This window comes from Vigna unguiculata, chromosome 9, assembly GCF_004118075.2.
Source record: "Vigna unguiculata cultivar IT97K-499-35 chromosome 9, ASM411807v1, whole genome shotgun sequence".
In the NCBI taxonomy this organism is placed as follows: domain Eukaryota; kingdom Viridiplantae; phylum Streptophyta; class Magnoliopsida; order Fabales; family Fabaceae; genus Vigna; species Vigna unguiculata.
This window is the reverse complement of record NC_040287.1, coordinates 9,730,725-9,738,094: the sequence shown is the minus strand read 5'-3', so window position 1 is coordinate 9,738,094 and position 7,370 is coordinate 9,730,725.

The following is a 7,370-nucleotide window of genomic DNA, read 5'->3' as shown; positions in this document are numbered from 1 at the left end:
ATGGAAAAAAGAATCATCCTCCTAATATTGAATATTTGATAATATTATGTTTTCTTTACCATAATTTTTTTCTCTTATAAAAATTAATATTGAAGTTGTTAGAACACGGGTACGGGTATGGGTACGAGATTATACCCGTTACCCGGTGGGGATGGGAATGAGACAAAAGTTTGATACCCGTTGGGTTTGGGTATGGGGATGGGGATGAATTTTTTTTGTGGAGATGGGTATGGGATAGCGAAACCCATCTCCGTCCCGCCTCGTTGCCATCCCTATATGCTACCAATGGACTTGAAGTTTTGAAGACAGCCATGTCTTATTGTTGAGAATATGGATGGGTTTGTTTAAATTCTGTGGACCTGACAATTAAGTTGCTACCATGTTCTTATTGAATTTTTTCCTGAATTAACTTTTGAAATACTTTTCAGATACTATTCTTTTATATAAATTAAATTTTAATGAAGATACTTTAAGAAAGAAAGAAAAAGTATTCCATAAATGCACTGAATAAGGGTACAATAATTAATTTATTTTCCTAATTAATATAAATATAAATATTTTTATTTGTATTTGAGGTTAACCAACCCTCATGCTTTGGTAATGAAAAATTACGGCGATCTAGTGACAGGAAGGAAGCATCGAGAAATTAAATCTAAAAATTGAAACATAAAACAACACTGAAAGAAGTAAGAAGTTATACTTTGAAAAGATCAATCGTAGTCAAATCTCTACCTTATAGAGGTAGGCCACAGAGCTCAACCTCGAAGAGACCAACCTTAAAGAAATTGACCTTAAGGTTGCACACAAAGGTCGAGCATAAAAGGTCTGACATAAGGAGGTTAGGGAAGTTGCCATAAGGAGGTCAAGGAAGTCACCCACAAGGAGATCGAACTTAGTCGTACGGAGATCATCCTTAGGAAATCGACTTCAAGGAGATCAACCATGAATTAACATCTTACATCATTTTAATAAAAATATCTATATAATTAATAACTAATATAATTATATTTGTTTCATTAAGACTTTTCGAAGAACATTAAAATAGAAATCTCTAAGAAGGCCGCAAAGGATTGGAAGAGTTTCCACATGGTGATTGAGATCATTGTTCAAAACCGTCAGGCGAAGGTGCAAGATCTCAAAGCATCCAAGAACGAATATAAGCGAACTTTCAAGGCACTAAACTCAAAAACCAAAGGGACTTTTCAAGGCACTAAACTCAAAAATCTATATGACCTTTCAAGACGTCTAGTGATCTTTCAAGACGTCTAGTGACCTATTAAGGAACTAAAAAAAATTGTTAAGCTTTCAAGATGCCCAAGAAGAAATATTGGAAACCTTTCAAAGTGCCCAAGAAGAATTATTAGCGACCTTTCAAGGCACCCAAAAAGAAATAAATGATGACTTTTTAAAGTGCCTAAAGAAGATTAAAGGCAACTTGTTAAGGTGCTCATAAAGAAAAAGGGTGACATAAGACAATTTATGCTACTAAACAAAGGTAAAAAGGAAACCTATGATAGTAAAAAATGATCAAGTATTATCCCAAATGATGATCAAGAATCATCCAATCGGTAAAATGATGATCAATAATCATCCAATCAGTAAAAAGATTATCAGGAACCATCCTGAAGAAGAAAAATGATCAAGTATCATCCCAAATGATGATCAAGAATCATTCGATCGGTTAAATGATGATCAACTATCATCTGGTTAGTGAAATGATGACTAAGTATCATCCTAAAGGAAAAAGATCATGTATCATCTAAAAGGAGAAAGATTCATTAATTGGAAAAAAGATTGTGTATCATCCTAAGATGATCAAGTATAATTAGATTAGTAAAAAGATTATCAAATATCGTCCTAAAGGAGAAAGATGATCAAGTATTATTCTAAATATGATCAAGTATCATCTGATCTGTAATATGATGATCAAGTATCATCCTATCAAGGTATCATCCATTAAGTTGGAAGTATTGAAATGGGTGATTAGTCAAGAATGGAGGTTGAATTGGCTTGATAAAAACCTTTGATTATTTTTAAATTATTTAAAAATATATAACAGACTGATTTCATTAAACTGTTAACAAAGTAGCATAATTCAACATATCAAAATATTAATAAAGTCAATTGAAATATTGGGAATTCTGTACAAATTCAAATCTGAAGTTAAATTCAGAAACAACTTAAAAGACTTATCAAGATTGATTCAAATAAGAAGTACAAATAGAAACAAAGTCTCAGGTTGTGTCAAAAATCAATCAAGAACAGTTAAAAGATTGTTGAAATCAAATTTCTTGAAGCTTTAAATCACAAACCAAGAGAGAAGAGAGAGAATCAAGCACAAGGACACATAATTTTTATAATGGTTAACTCAAATCTGAGTTACATCCAGTTTTTCAAGACAATCTGAGCATGACTTGTACTATTTTAAAAGATTTACACAATTCAAGAGATTACACTTTCAAAATAAGGAAAAACAAAAACCAAGACTCTTGAATCCCATAAGAATCTCAACACAGCACAAGATCACACTTGCAGACCTGCAAAACCACCAAGCACACCCAAAAACTTGAGAAAGATCAAATCTGAATGAAGGCTCTCCCTAACCAATCATCTAGACAAATTTTCCAGAACTAAATCTAGAAAGTTAAAACTAATATCAAGAACTATCATTAATATTTTAAGGATTAAATATATTTTGTGCTTCCTAAACTTTGACGTGAAATTAGATTTCGTTCATGTTTGAAACTTTACATTTTGGCCTCCAAATTTAAGAAATGAATGAATATAATCTTTTTAACTCAATTACATTAAATATTTTTAACGTGTCAAATGCATTTTCTAATTGAATTGAGACAAAAATTTGTCAAATGATATAAATAAATTAAATGTTATTATAAAATGCATTTGACATGTCAAAGAAAAATTAATGTAATTAGTTTCATTCATTTTTAGAGTTTGAGATCAAAATATATTAAAGTTTCAATAAAAAGACAAATTTCAATTCTCATCAAAAGTTAAAAATATTTAACTCATATTTTTAACTTTGATGACCACTTACCTACACTTAAATATATAGAGAAGTTGGTTCAAAGAATGTTATCAGTTGCTAATCAACTACCACCACCAAAGAAGCTTTTAAACATAAAAACAAATAAAGGTGAAATGACATTTTCTTTAATTAGGAAGTGATAAAAAAATGTGAAAATATAAAACGAATACCAATAGTAACTCAAATACATAACAAATAATGGATTATTACAACAACTATGTATATAAACAATACTTGAGAATATTATTATTTTTTAAAGAACATAATACGTCAGTAATATTATTAGTTGCTGTATAATCACTCAAGTGGAGATTTTTCCCTCAAAATACATTTATTTCAAAAAAAAATCAAATAAATATATTTTCACGTCTCAAATGATACTCTTTATTGTTTATCACTACAAAATAATATATCATTAGTAATCAATTTTAGTGACTAAAAATTATTAGTTGTTATAGTGACCAATTTAGATACCAATTTACATAGTAAAAAATTATTGATTCCTAAAATAGTCACTATTATGAATAAAAAATTATAATTGATTAATAAATTGGTCTTTAAAATTAGTTACTATGGTTTTGGCTACCAAAGGATATTGGTCACTAAAAATTAACTACCTAAGTTTTGACTATCAAAATGACTTATATCTAAATTGATCTTTAATTAATTAATGATCAATTTAATGACTAATTATAATTTTTTATTTATAATAGGAACTATTTTAATAACTAATAATTTTTTATTTTTTAAATTAATATCTAAATTAATTATTACAGTGATTAGCAACTTTTAATCACTAAAATTAGTTATTAATTAAACATTTTTTTGATGTGTACATACATATTTTGGCTCTCTAAATATTAAATTCTCAACACAAAACATCTACAACTCCTTTTTCTTTTCGACTCTTACAAAAAAGTAATCCAGTTATCATGAAACTGAATCCTGATCTAATTAAAAAAAAAAAAAACTTGACTATTTTATTCACAATTTTCTTGGAACCGAATTGTAAACATGTAAACTCTAAATTCAGATGAGTTAATTCATGCAATCAATAAATAGGATTCTATCATTTTGCTGTATACAACTTTTTGTAATTTTGCTTTAAAAAATTATTTTCTTATTTTTACCTTTTAAATAAATTGTTATTTAAATTTAATATTTTTATATTAAAATAATTATATTACCACTTTATCGTTTTAAATTATTTATTTATATTTGATTATTTTTTAAATAAAATTAATTACTTACAATAAAAAAAGATAAGTTTGAATAATTTATTTTTAGAAAATGAATGTATCTTAAGAAAAAAATTCACAAGTGCAGATAACTAGTCTTTATCTTTTTCAGGAAAGTTACCTTTTGAATAAAAAGAAAGCTAAGAAAGCATAATCTGTAAGGACCATCTAACTTTTGTCATAAATCATTAAATAATTTTCTTTTTCAACATCAACCGCGGAATCAACACACGTGTAAAGCCCAGGAACCATGGTGGCTACTCCATGGTGGTGCCGCGAATCCCACTATTCCACACGCCAACAAAACGCAGTCGTTTCCACTTTATATTCTGCAGTACGTCTACCTCTATTTTGACTTTTCCACTATCCTTTTTTATAACTCTACGTGGAATATTTGATATCCGAGAGAGATCACATCACCAACGAATATTTTTGTAATAATTCAAACTTAATAAAATTATAAATATTTTTTCTCTTAAATATTTCATTAATTATAAAAAGTACGTTAAAAATACGTGTTAGAGAGGTTAAGAAAAGTGAAGGGTGGCGGTGGTACGTAAGCGCACGCGTCGTGATGCGAAGTAGATAGCACACACTCAGACAAATCCACGGTTTCCAGAAGGTTCCAGCGGAGAACCAATGGGAAAACGAGTTTCTTGCAGATGCGGTTTGGTGTGCGAAAGTCCACGTGAAAACATAAGCATAATCCTTTGCTTTAGGACTCGGTCGATTCTTTTTTTCCAACTTCTAGAACTACCACTGCTCCTATAAAACCGCATTCAAGCCTTCACAATTTCTCCATTCTCAACACTAACAACACAAGTCTCTGCTCCCTCAAGAAATGGCTTCCTATGAATCATCTTGGGCTGACCAGTGGGATAATGGGCCTGATCCAGTGAGTGGGTCCAATGAATCCAAGAAGAAAAGCAACAACAACGCTCTCGGGAAGACGAAGGCAGTGGCATCCAACGGCGTCAAGAAGTTGAAGGAGGGTACCTCCGTTGGCCTCCAATGGATAAAGACCAAGTACCACAAAACCACTCAGAAACATTAGCTTTCTTTCCTTCTACATCTTTTTTCTATTTGTTTATTGTTGAGATATTAGATTAGTTTACGTAAACATGTGTTTACTTTGTACCATTGATGGATATACATCTCATCTTTCTTGTGTTTTAGGTTTGGTGGATTAGCTGGATTGTATGTATATATACTTTTTCTAAATAATGAATCTTTTATTCTTTTTTTTATGTTAATTGTGTTTCTCTCTTTCCCTTCAATTCCCTTCAAATTCCTGCTTTTTCTTGTTTTCATGGTTTTGGAGTTGGGATTAAACAACCTCTTCATACTTCCTTTTACCATAAAATTGTCATGAATCCACTGAGAATTTTTTTTTCAATAGACAGTATTTTTTGGAAGAAGTTACAATGATTCATATCAATCTCACCGTCCCAATAATCTGAATTAAACAAATTGGCTGAAATTTTATCCAACTGATCAAATTGAATACGTAAATTAGTTTTGATTTACAATCTCTGTGAATCACATTTGTCAATTATAATGCATAGAATTTATGATATAATTATGCGTTTTTAATTTAGTTAATATAAGTTAATATAATAAAGATGTCATCAATACATTTTAATGCCACGATTGCGCTTGATTTTTAAATAAATTATATTGCTTGCTGTATTTTAAAATACAATTTTACATTGATTAGAAATGAATCTGAATTAAATCAATTGGTATAGGAGAGAACATGTGAATACTGGAAATTAGAGATGGCAAATAAACCCGTGCCCGTGGGTATCACCCGAACCCGTCCCCGTTTTGACGGGGAATCCCCGCTTTGACTGGGTATGGGTATGGGTAATACCCGAAATTTTCAACTGGAGATGGAGATATATATATACCCGCCCAAATACCCGTCCCCGCTTAAATTACTAAACTATTTATAATTTATTAAATAATCTAAAAAATATATATAAATAAATAATATATTTACACATAAAATATAATATAATATAATATAATATAATATAATATAGTATATATACATATAAAATTATTTAATGACATCACAGAAATCATTTCTGGCTCCAAATACCCAACTGACAACATCTTTTTCCCAAAGATTTGTGAAATCAAGATTGCAATAAATGATTGGGTTAAATCTCCTGAGATAACCATTCAAAATATGGCAATACAAATGTTAAAGAAATTTGAAAGTTACTGGAGTGTTATTCATGATATATTGGTAATTGCTTCAGTTTTATATCCAAGGTACAAGATGGACATGTTAGAATATTGTTTTTATAAATTGTATGGTAATGATTTTGATCTGAAACTTAGTAGGATTCGTCAAATGTGCTATGATTTGGTTTTGGAATATCAATCAAAAAAGAATGAAACTTTTTCTTATAGAGCTACATCATTGGAGTTGGGAAAGGATGTTGATAATGATGCGAATGAATTTTTAGAGTTTATGGCAAAAAAGAAAAAATCTAGAATTACAGTTATGAAAACAGAGTTGGATTATTACTTGGAAGAAGATAATTTGCCGGTTACACAAGAATTTGATATCCTATCATGGTGGAAAACAAATGGGTTAAAGTTTCCAACCCTTCAAGCAATTGCAAGGGATGTTTTAGCTATTCCAATAACATGTGTAGCTTCTGAATCTGCTTTTAGTACTGGTGGTCAGATATTAACTTCTCACCGTAGTCGACTTCATCATATTACTATAGAGGCTTTGATGTGTACAAGAAGTTGGATATGGAACTCAAACCATCTAGGTAAGTTACTCAAATTTATTAATATTTTTTGTTAGTATTTTTTGTGAATTCTCATCTAATATTCTACATTTGGTGTTTGTAGGTGTTAAAAAATTAAAAGGAAAAGATGTTCTCATGAGTGAAAATGAATCTGATGAAGAAGGTACATTAGATTCTAGTAATTAAAATTTTCAATTTCAATTATTATATCATATCTAATTTTTCATTTTTTTTCTATGTGTAGGTGGATCGAATGCAAATGAAACCACTGATCATTTGTAAAATTAATAAATATTTTGGTTATTATAAAAT